Consider the following 12,737-nt stretch of genomic DNA (forward strand, 5'->3'; position numbering starts at 1 on the left):
TAGTGGCGCTCAAAGCACATTTATCCCCACAAAGGGCTACAAAGTAGTTATATATAAAAAAAACATGACATATAACATGCTTTAAGAGGGAGGTATAACATATGGAAAGCTGTATGACACTTTCTTTTTACTTAAAAGGGATGTGGAGGACGAGGAGAGTTGGAAGGAAGTTATCCCATCATTGCCTGGGCATGATTGTCTATTACCAGCACTACCTATCTTCTACTGCCCGTGTAGACTCTGCACCCCAGGGAATGCCGGTAAATGGTTTGCTGATGGCTAAGGTGGGGTGAGCCCGCTGTTCCATCCTTTCCCAGGGAGTCTGCAAGCCATGAGTAGGGAGGTCTGTGGGGCACTGCTGCTAAAAACTTCCAGAATCCTTGTTATTGGTCCTAGCATTAAAATCATCATGATCATCTGTCATTTGTATAGCGCCTTTCATCATTGGTATTGTACCAAAGCGCTGTAGGTTGAATGCCCTTGGGGGAAACGAAGTCCAGGTATGGGAAATTTGCCAGAGAGGTTTAGACTGCGTGTGTGGATTTTAGCCAATACGAAGGTAGGTAGGGGTGACGAAGTCCCCGCTAGACACCCAAGTAGAGCTGGCATGTGGATGGGTGCTGATAGGTTAGGGTGGCCAGATTTTCAAGATGAAAAACCAGGACGTCCAACAACATAAAAGGACTAACACTCTCTACCCCTTAACCTGATTCCTTCCCACAGAATCTGCATAGAAATTGTATGTTTTTGACAGTTGATAAAATATATCATGCTTACTATCTGCGTGCTTTTAAGTAATAACTGATTGAATTATGCATTTTAATGTTATATATATATATATATATATATATATATATATATATATATATATATATATATATATATATATATATATATATATATATATATATTACACGGACCATGGTAGTGGCCGTGTAGTTATGGTTAAGTTGCTAAACCCATAGAAAGAGCACTTTTTGGGCGGGTTATAACTTCGCTCCACCTGGACGAATCTTCACCAAACTCTACAAAAAAAGTATATGGCCCACTCCGAATTTTCTTGCAAAGATTGGTGAGGTTTGGTGAAGGGGGGGCAAAGTTATAGGGGGGGTCCCAAAATTTCTTTTTTTCTCATAGACATAATGGGAAAATATTTCTGTTGCGCATAGAGCCCAAACCACTGGGCAGATTTTCATCAAATTTGCGGCAGGAGCAGCGGCTTGGTCCCGAAAGTGTGCTTTTGTTCATTTGATGTAAATCCGTCCAGTAGTTTTTTTTAAATGAACAAAACGTAAGGCAAAAAAATGAGTGATATCTATGTCCGCTCCGTGGACACACTTCCCTGTTCGCATAGCGGACAGGACACCAATTGGAGAATCGGCTTGCGTCATGTCCGCGGACACTCGACGTGTTGTCTGATTGGCTGGGATGAGGCATGAGGTGCGTCAAATTGTTTCGATGTGCCCGCCATATTAGATGTGCGGACATGCGTTGAAAGTGAGCATAAATCCAATTTTGGGGAGTGTTTTGGTGTGTATGAGTGCTTGGAGAGGGTGGGGGAGTAAGAGATGGGTCAAATGCTGTATTTGTTTAGGTGGGAGAAGGCCGTGATGTGTTCGCGATGTCCGCAATCACCGCGGTTGTCCACGGACATGCTAACACTCGGACATACTAACACTGGGCGCACTACTGGCTATTTTACTTTAGTAAGATGTTGGTTTTGGGTCGTTAGAAGAGCATTTGGTGAAGAGGGTATGTACCGAGAGTTTGTACGTTGGTTGTCATTATTTTTTAGGATGTTAATTGAAGTGGATAGTTTTGAGGTGGATGTATTATGTTTTTGGGTTGTGGTCATTTGGTAGATATTTGTTTCTATGGGTGTGTTATGCTGCAGTGGTTGTGGCCAGGGCCTAGAGACTCTAGGCCCTGGCCACAACCACTGCAGATTAACTCTACAATGCTACCAAACATTTTGATTTTGGTATGTGGGCTACTTAGGGGATATGTTTTCAAAAATGTGAGTACTGATTTCTGTGGTGCTTGGAGATGGGAATGTCTGAAATAAAGCAAGGGTTGCAAGGAACGACCTGGTGCTTGTGTTACAGACTGAAGGGAAGGGGGGAGATGTTGTATGTCTTGTTTTACAACACTGTACATAGTTGTAGATGATGTGATAGATATGACTGCACCTGTGCATAGTTGAATGCTGTTGTGAAATCTAGAACAGAATGGGCAACCAGCTGGAATGAGAGAGCTGTATAGATTGGAAGAACATTTGTAGAGGCAGTGGTGTTGTTTCAGCTCAGAGCCTTTGAAATAATATTGGCTATCTGTCTGCATAAATAAAGATGCATGTACTGATCCTGGCTGCATGTAATTTTGTAACACAATAGAAGCCTTTTTCCATAATTATGCTGTTATTTATCCTATCTTTTAACAGGAAATGACACTTTGTTAGATAGCTGCGTGTGTTGTATCTGATTACTAATATAGTAATTTGTAAAGGAAGTTGAAATGATAGAATGTATGTGGAATATACAGAATGTATAGAAAGGAAATGTTATGGACATCTTATGCACTATAATGCATTAAATGCTATCATGGTTGTAATGTGGTTAAATACGTGGCAGTGGTTACAGAAATGATAGAATGAATAAAGAAAATAGCAGCTTGCACATTGCAGTTAATATTTATGGTACATTATAATTTGCAGAGCAGACAACTTTGCAAGTGACACTTGATCATTGCAGATGGGAGAAATGACAGTAAGCTTGTTTTACAGGTTGCACAGCGTAAGTGGCAGTTACTCTGTTTATATGCATTTATAGAAGAGGTGTACCTGTACCATACATGCCAATCCTCCCGATTTTGGTGGGAGACTCCTGATTTTGCCAAAAATACATCTTTGCCCAATGCTTTCTTATGACACAAGAGTTGTCTCGCGATTTTTCGGAGGAAATGTCCCTTCCAGGTGGGTCGGAATGTTGGCATGTATGATGTACTGTGCAAAAAATATTCATACCTGTACTTTGTGTTCATGCATGTGGATGTGCATGAATCTGCAAGTAGAAATGTTGGATAGTTTACTAGTAGTTGCTGTAGGTGCTTTGCAGTTACAGCGCAATTGTACTCGGAGTGATCAACAGTACATCTAAAGTGCTGAATTGTGATGATGGAGTTAGATGTAGAGGTCTTGCATGTGATTGGTGGATGGTTGTGTGACTGCTTAACAGTAGCCAATGAGGGAATGGTGCAGAGAGTGAAGTGGAAAGGGTAGAAGGGCTGACTCAGTGTTATTTACGCGCTCCGCGGACAGCGCGGCTGTTCGCAGACAGGACATGCACATCCGGGGGTTTCCAAGCATGAAATGGGAGTGAATTTAGAGGATTAGCCAATCAGGTGTTGAGGTTCTGCTTCGTATTGAGAGAGGCTGTGTGTAGTGAAGATGGCAGAGGTGGAGAAAGTCAGGGTGGTGGTGCTTGGAGATATGTTTGTGAATGGTTTGGAGCAGTATGCAAAATGTAGGAATGTGGGAAACAATTTTGATGTAAAAGGAGTGGGTGGAGCACTGTGCCTGGTTTCAATTTGCAGGCAATGGTAGAAGTTTGCAAAGATATGGCTAGGGTTAGCAGTCCACATTTGGTTGTCCTGCACTGTGGTGCTTTGCATTTGGGCAATGTCAGTGCACCTACTTTGCTAAAAGATCTAGAAAACTTGGTTCAGGCGGCAATGAAACTACTTCCAAATGCGAAGGTAATTCTTTCTGGTTTGGTACCTAGGGTAATATGGGACAATAGTTTTTGTCCTCAGCAAAATATTGTTAGGTGTTTAATAAACCGAGGCATGTTTGCTTTTATGCTTAGAGCTGACATGTTATTTTGCAACAATGACAACATTGACTCTGGTAATTTTGATTACTTTAAAGAAGATGGCATGTTTTTATACTTTATGGGAAATGCAATTCTGTTTTGGAACATAAGGGTTGTTTTGGAGAAGCTAATGTGAAGATTTTTGGAGGAAAATAAGGAAAAAAACCAAAAATATATAAAATAAAAGGTGTTTCTGAAGTATCTGCAACAAAAACCCCCAAAAAAGGTTCTTTTCAGAGCCAACCCCAAAGGGGAAATGGGGCACACTAGTTAAATTTTAATTCCCCACGCTCAGATTGTATGATTTGTCCGCGGACACCGCGGTTGTCCGCAGACAGCGCGTATTACATGCAGGATTTTTGAGGTTGAGAGGGATGGAAATGAGACATAGCACAGCACGGGATTGGTCAATAGGGTTTACTGGGTGTGATGTGTGAGCAGACAGTTTGTTAGAAAGTCTTTTTCCTGAGAGGAGAGAAGATAGTTATGGCTGTGTGTTTCAGAAAGCAGATTGTCTGTATTTTGGGTGATTCGTGGATAAATTGGTTGGAGGTGCATGCAGATCGCTGCGGAGTGGCTGTACATCTTAGATTCCCTCATGTGGAAGTCCACTAGCATGGAGTGCGTGGAATGAAATGGCTGGATTTGGTACCTCTTTGTGCTACTTTGGTTACATAGTGGGCCTCATTACAAGGTAGGAGGTAGCCATGGTGCTATTAATATGTCTACGGACATATTAATTCTGGTTATTACAATGCGAACAGGGGATATGTGCTTAGGACACTTTATTTTGCATAGCTATGAACATGCAGATGTCTTTATTGTTCTGTGGACACCCCCATTTTGACTACGTCCAATTCAAACAGGTATAGTGTCCTTAGGACACCCCCATTTTGGTTAATTGAGGACATCCCGGACAGCCGCACTGTCCGCGGACACCCTAACTGCCTTTTTTAAAAAAAAAATGGGCACAGAGGAATATACTAACAACACACTTCATATTTTATTATTGTATACAAGTATAAAAATTACGAAAGAGAGGGGGAAGCAGAAACTGAAACAAATACAGGGGAATTAGGGGTTTGGACATTATGTATGGTAGGGGAGGAAGGGATTGAAGTCTCATTAAAACATTTTTGTTGCTGGGAGGTTTTGGGGATAGTTGGGTGGGACATGGAGAGGGGGAACAGGTACATGTGGGACAATGATATTTAATTGTGTCTTTTATATGGTCCATCGTAATGTTTTTTATAAGAATGAAATTTTTCATTAAAATATCCATTTTTAGCTCCATTCGCTGCAGAGGAATTTCTAACATCTCTCTTGGTATATTATTTTTACTGTCTGTATGGTCTGTTAAAAATAAAAATGTGTTAAGTACACATAAAGTAATGGTTATTAATTAGCTTATATAGAGAAGTGTAGTGTCTACCATTATTATCATTGTCTTCACTCATTTCATCCTGAGGAAAATTTTCTTCCAGCCATTTCAAAGTACTGGACATTTCTGTGTAAAAAAAAATAATACTAGTTTTAGTGTACCTAATACAGAAAGTTCATGAATATATACAATAAATGTAGTGTACTCACTAGTTTCTTGGTAAGTTTTGCTGTTGCTGCGGCGGAGGTGTCCTGTTGATTTTTGCTGTGCAGTTTCTGTGAGGTAATTCTGTTGGAGGCATATTTATTGTGTTTTGGTATATTCCACTATGTTGCATATGCTATGTGATTGGACTGTTAGTGTGTTGCATACACAGTTTCACTTCATATTTATTATTGAATGTAATTTATTTATGTGCTGCTTTTTGAACATGTTTAGTGTTTTGTTTTGGATGATATAACAATGTAAGATAACCCCTGAGTTTTTGGATAGTGTTGATGTTGTCCGAGTCCGTCCGCGAACAGGTGCATGGTCTGCATATATCAGACCCACTAGTGCAGGTAGGGGGTTCAGTATGTTCTATGTTATATGTATATAAACGAAGGGCATCCTAGTAAACATTCATCAAATTTACATTATCTATATATCTATATTCAGTGAAAAAACGTTGTTACAGGAACGTTATGGTTAAGTTGTGCTACTAAAAACCTATTAAATTAAATGAAAACACTTTGTTAAAGGGATGTTATATTTAAGTTGCGCTACTAAAAGCCTATGAAATTCAGTAAAAAAATGTTGTTAAAAGGACGTTCTGGTTACAAGTAAAATCGAAAACCCCCTGACATTCGCCAGTTATGATGGTAAGCTAAGCAATCATAACTCACGCCACCATCATGCACTAAGACTAACACCCAGGACATCAAAGATGACATCACAAATATCATTGATGACATCACTGATGACATCCCATGTGCATTTACTTTTCATACAAGGGGTTGTGAATATAATGTTGGCAAGAAAGTATCAGGGATTATCAGGAGATGTGTAATAAACTACATACTTCATTATGCAATGTAGTGTTCTAAAGAACATTCCATTGCAGTGTTCTTTCTAGTACAGGAACCTACTCATACAGAAATGTAGATATTGGCTGCAGCATACACCATTGAGGTGCAATATTTGTAATTTTCCAAAGTTATATAATGAAACTGTGAATGCTTCTGTATCAGACTTTTCTGTACTGTGAAACATGTACTAAGTAGCTAATAATGCATCACTTACGACATTTTTCGACTAATGCACACAAAACATAAATAGACTACAATGCATACAAATATGGGGCTTATATATGGAGAGTAAAATAAGCAAACAAGAGGCAGTATCATTAGAAACTGTGTATAACCTACATGATTGTATTCACGCAACAAAAATGATTGCTGTGTTTCAGGCCTGCTTCTTCCCCTAAATATGTTCATCATAAGATTCGATTAAATTCTAAGGAAAGTAGTGTAAGAACATGTGAGAATAGCAATATCTATAAATGTAATACCTTTCGAATGTTACGTTTCTGACTGTCAGTAAATAAAACCACCTGGCCTAGATATTGTCACACCTCGGCGCCGTTCCACACTACGACCCCGTGCTTCATACTTACCTCAGGGCCGACAGCGGAAAAGGACATCTGGCAAAACTATTGCGCTTCGCCGTTCTGTTCGGCATTCTGCAGCGCCATTCTTGATGAAGTGGAGAATGCCATGGAGGCTAACGACTACTGCACCAGCCAGACGGTTTCGAACTACGATTCCCATGAAACCTAAGGGAATTCGTAGTCCATAACATCACGTGTGCCTCCCCTCACTTGGCTCCACCATCTCATTGATTTAAGTGGCTGCAGCCCGGAGGACGCTGCTTCTGTTTGAATGTTAAAGCCGGCGCTTAAGTTCCGTCTTTATCGCCTTGTTCCTGAAGCTCCTCTTTTCAGTTTCCAGTCTGCTCAACGGAATACTGTATCCTTCTCCTTCATTCCGTGCTCCCGTGTACCGAACCCTCTTTTGAACTAAGGACTGCCTGTCTGCTGTTTGGTACCTTCTTGCTCGCCCGTGTACCGACTTGAGGATTGTTGTAAGGACTGCCTGCCTGCTGATTCTGTTACCTTCTTGCTTGCCCGTGTACCGACTTGAGGATTGTGGTAAGGTCTGCCTGCCTGCTGATTCTGTTACCTTCTCGCCTGTGTACCGAATAGGAAAACTGCCCAACGGACTGCCTTAGCACTTTTTCCCAAAGTTCGAAGTATTTGTTTTTGTGCGCCTTTCCCACGCACCCTACCCTCACCTGCACTCCTCCTCTCGCTTGTTCCGGAATCTTTCCATTTGGCTCCACTATTAAAGGACATTTGTTGTTATGGATTCTACCTGGTTCCGCCCTATAAGTGCACTTTGAGGACGCCTTGCAGTTGTGCACCCACCCAGATCTAGTGCGTCCCTCGTTCCGCCCGGGACTTGTTACCCAACTAACATTCCCCGTTTATTATTTTGTACTGTCGTTGTGTTCTGCATCCTGGAGTACAAGGGAACTTTGACTTCCTAGGGTAAGACTTTCAGTGCCTTTTTCTCCTTGTTATTTACATTACTCAAGATAGTTTCTAATTCCTTGTCTATAATATTTCAGGGGATATCAGGGCATTGTAATTTCAGGATCCAGGGACTGGGTTGTTCAGGTACTATTCTGTCTTATCTCCATCTATTGGTAGTTGCTATTATTCCAAGTGATTAATCGTGTGTTGTTTCTTGCAGCTGGGTTCGTGGCGGCGTGTTTCTCCCCGCTCTTTCGGGTGATCAGTCCCTCTGTCTGGCACACCTATCAGCAGAGGGTCATATCATTAGAAAGGTCATTTTCCCTCATAGAGAGGAGGCTCGGGTGGAGGCTCCAACCCGAGCTCTTCAATCAACGCACAGCCTCGCTGGTCAGGCCTCCTGTCTTGTCTACTCCCGTTTGGTGAGTAACAAAAACAGAAGCCATGGAAGAGACGGACCCTTTGGCTGCTCTGGTCCGTTTGGTATGCGACCTACGGTCGGATATGACTGCAGCACATGATGCCTTGCACCACTGAATTGATGGTTTGCAACGCTTCCCGCCTCCCCACACACTGGGGGTTGACACGTCTGGTGCCACTGCTTTAGGTTCCGGTGTCTCTTCGGCCTCCACGTCGGGATTTACGACAGCCCCTGTTCTCATGGCCACACAGTTTCCATTGGCTCCGCCGGAACGCTTCACTGGCGATCCAAAGCATTATCGGACATTTATCAATCAATGCAAACTGCACTTTCTTTGCCGCCCCACAGCCTTTCCCAATTCGACCACGAAGGCGGCTTTTGTCCTCTCGCATCTAGGGGGGACGGCTGCAGCCTGGGCCAATCCGTTACTTGAAGCAAATAGCTTTGTCTTGTATGACTGTGATGCTCTCATCACCGCCATGAACAGGGTTTTTAATACCCGTTATAAATCCCAAGCTACAGACCTAGAGTTCCTGAACTTACGTCAGGGTACATCTTCTCTGTTCACTTATCTTACCAGGTTCAATCAACTCGCTGCTGAGACAGACTGGCCCGAAGAAAAGAAGTGAGCAGTGTTCTATAAAGGGTTGTCAGAAGAGCTGAAGGACACCCTAGCCACGGTACCAGTAGTTCCTACCGTATTCGGTGAACTCCTGGACTTGGTATTACAGATTGACGCTAGAAGAGCGGAAAGGAAAGGAGAACGCAAGTCAACCACACCAATACCCCCTCCCTTGGATTCTGTCAGTCTTCCTTCCTCTGTTCCGGAACCTATGCAGGTGGGGGCCGTCCGAGGTCCTTTAACACCTGCACAACGGGAACATCGGCGATCACACAATTTATGTATGTATTGTGGATCGGCCGAACATGTGCTAAAAGACTGTCCAAAAAGACCCAACAAAAAGGCGGGAAATGCCAGAGCCCGGCGATAGATTGAGTCCCTTCATTTTCATCCCTTGCCATTATTGATTCTGGGGCCACCGGTAATTATATGGACTACGATTATGCTGTAAAGAACAACGTACCAGTCCTGTCCAAAGCCCAACCCGAAACTGTACATGCAGTTGACGGTACATCCTTGATCTCCGGTCTGGTTACCCAAAACACGTCTTTGGTCCGGATGCAGACAGAAGAAGGGCATGTGGAGACCTTATCGTTTGATTTGATCAAAGCTCCTCAGTTTCGGGTCATATTGGGAATTCCTTGGCTACAACACCATAATCCCGCTATCGACTGGGCAAACAGGGTGGTTCAGTTTCCTTCCTCCGTGTGCAACGAAAAATGCTTTCAGAACACAAGTGTGTGTCCAGAATCATCCTCTCAGGCGTTGGTAGCGTCCATGGCAGTCATCGGGGCCGTTTCTACCATTACGCATATTCGTTCGGAATACCTCTCCTTTTGGGATGTGTTTGACAAAGGGGGGGCGGATCATCTACCGCCTCACAGACCATATGACTGTCCTATTGATCTGGTGCCGGGATCTAAAATCCTTGTTGGGAGAGTGCATTCTCTCACCATACCCGAGGACAAGGTACTGAAGGAGTACATCGACAAATCTTTGGTCACTGGGTTTATTAGACCCTCTAAGTCTCCTGCAGCGTCTCCTCTCTTTTTTGTCCTGAAGAAAGAGGGAGACCTCCGTCCTTGTGTTGATTATAGAGCATTGAATGCTATTACGATAAAAAATTAGTACCCCCTTCCACTGATTTCGGTCCTTTTGGATCAACTTTGTTCTTCTGTTATCTTTACCAAATTGGATCTCCGGGCCGCCTACAATCTCATCAGAATGCGTGAAGGGGACGAGTGGAAAACGGCATTCAAAACCCGGTATGGACTGTTCGAGTATCTAGTGATGCCCTTCGGACGCTGCAATGCTCCGGCCACTTTTCAGGCCTTTATGAATGACATCTTTCATGACTGTCTTGACCAGTTTGTTGTTGTTTACCTGGACGACATCCTGATATACTCACCCTCCAGCGAACAACACACTGAACACGTATGCTTTGTATTACAACGACTTAGAGAAAATCATCTATTTGTCAAAGCAGAGAAGTTTGTATTCAACTCTACCGAGGTCGAATTCCTCGGTTATGACCTTACCAACCAGGGCATCAGAATGAGTTGTTCCAAAGTTAAGGCGGTACTTGAATGGCCTGTCTCTACCTCAACCAAAGCCTTGCAGTCCTTTCTAGGATTTGCGAATTTCTACAGGCGTTTTTATCAACTCGTTTTCATCCATTTCAGCTCCCCTCACGGCTCTGACAAGCTCTAAAAAACCATATCGATGGAATGAGGAGGCACAGAACGCCTTTGAGGCTTTAAAAGCTGCGTTCTCCACCGCTCCGGTGTTACAACATCCTAATCCTCACTTCTCCTTTCTAGTGGAGGCTGATGCTTCTGGTTCCGCCATTGGGGCGGTTCTGTCTCAGCGTTGTCCTGACTCAGGGGAGATTCATCCAGTTGCATATTATTCTATAAAACTAACCCAATATGAGCACAACTACCCCATCACTGAAAGAGAACTCTTGGCCATTTAGGACGCCTTCTCAGAATGGAGGCACCATTTACTGGGTGCACGTCATCTGGTCACAGTCTTCTCTGACCATCGGAGTCTCCTGGCGTTTAAATCAATGAAATGCCTCACCGCTCGGCAGGCCCGCTGGCATCTCTTCTTTTCCCAGTTCAACTTCACCATCACCTTCCGACCGGCCCGGCTCAACACATGTGCTGACGCATTGTCGCGTCTGGATCACAACCCGGGCAGTTCTGCATCAGACCATTCTCTATTGTTGCCTTGTAGGGTGGTTTGTGGTTGCACACCTCAGCCTTCGCTTCGTTCCCTGGTCTCGGACTGGGTTTCCTCACATGCAGAGGAATGCATGGCCCTCAATCTCGATGTAGTACAGGGATTTCCATACATTCAGGGTCGTTTATACTTGCCGCCTGGGGAGGCACGTCTCCGCGCCCTGGAATGGTCTCATGACTCTGGACTCCTTGCGTCGCTGGGCATGGTGGCCCTCCATGTCTAGGGATGTGGTTGACTATCTGGCCGCTTGTTCTGTGTGTGCCCAATGCAAAATATCACGTTCCAAACCAGTGGGTTTATTACAACCACTTCCGGTGCCACACAAGCCGTGGTATATGGTCTCCATGGACTTCATAGTGGTTCTGCCGCCGGTGGACGGTTTCGATACCATCTGGGTCGTCATTGACTATTTCACCAAAATGGCACTCTTTATTCCATGTATGGGTCTGCCTTCAGCACCAGTTTTGGCATCTTTGTTCCTCAAGAACATCTTCCGTTTCTTTGGCCTACAGTCCATCGTGGTGACAGATCGCGGCCCGCAGTTTACCTCGTGATTTTGGAGAGCCTTAACTGCATCTTTACGCATTGATGATCGGTACAGCACTGCCTATCATCCCCAGACAGATGGGCAGACTGAGAGAGTCAACGCTACTCTAGAGCAGTTCCTCCGTTCTCTGTGCCTACGCTATCAGTCTTCCTGGTTGACGATGTTGTTGCCAGCTGAATTTGCCTATAATAATTCTTTGCACTCGGCTTCTGGTGTGTCACCTTTCTACACCATGTACGGGCAGCACCCACGATCGTTGCCCTTGGATCCTTCTGTTCCCTTGGACAATCCGGCAGCTCAGGCATGCGTTCGGGACATCAAATCCGTCCACATGGCAGTTCGTTTGCATCTCCTTACTGCCCAGAATAGGGCCAAGAAATATGCTGACCGGCGTCGGATTCCTGCGCCGACATACAAGGTGGGCATGAAGGTCTGGTTGTCGACACGCAACCTGAAAATCCCTGGTAAACGCATGCTTTTGCCCAAATTTGTGGGTCCCTACTCTATCACTGATGTGGTTAGTCCTGTGGCGGTGCGGCTTTCTCTACCCGCCTCCTGGAAATTGCATCCGGTTTTTCATGTATGCCTCCTGAAGCCCTGTCCTCCTGCTACTCGCTTACCACTCCGCCCTTCTCCCGTCCGGGTGCAGGGCGATGTTGAATACGAAGTGGCGGATATCCTGGACTTCCGACTATGCAGAGGTCGCCCATTCTACCTAGTTGACTGGAAGGGCTACGGTCCTGAAGATAGATCTTGGGAACCGCTGCATAATATTCATTCTCCTAGGCTTCTGCGCCGCTTCCATGCGCGCAGGGGGTTGGTGCCGCCTTTGGGGGTGGATGCTGTCACACCTTGGCGCCGTTCCACACTACGACCCCGTGCTTCATACTTACCTCAGGGCCGACAGCGGAAAAGGACATCTGGCAAAACTATTGCGCTTCGCCGTTCTGTTCGGCATTCTGCAGCGCCATTCTTGATGAAGTGGAGAATGCCATGGAGGCTAACGACTACTGCACCAGCCAGACGGTTTTGAACTACGATTCCCATGAAACCTAAGGGAATTCGTAGTCCATAACATCAC

General features: G+C 44.4%; 1 protein-coding gene across 1 annotated transcript in view; it reads right to left on the reverse strand.

The window, feature by feature from the left end:
* TMPRSS6 (transmembrane serine protease 6) overlaps window positions 1-12,737 on the reverse strand; it is a 392,699-nt gene that overhangs the window by 14,196 nt on the left and 365,766 nt on the right. The gene's annotated exons all lie outside the window — the stretch shown is intronic.

This window comes from Ambystoma mexicanum, chromosome 3q (assembly GCF_040938575.1).
Source record: "Ambystoma mexicanum isolate Mex_15411 chromosome 3q, UKY_AmexF1_1, whole genome shotgun sequence".
NCBI classification, from domain to species: domain Eukaryota; kingdom Metazoa; phylum Chordata; class Amphibia; order Caudata; family Ambystomatidae; genus Ambystoma; species Ambystoma mexicanum.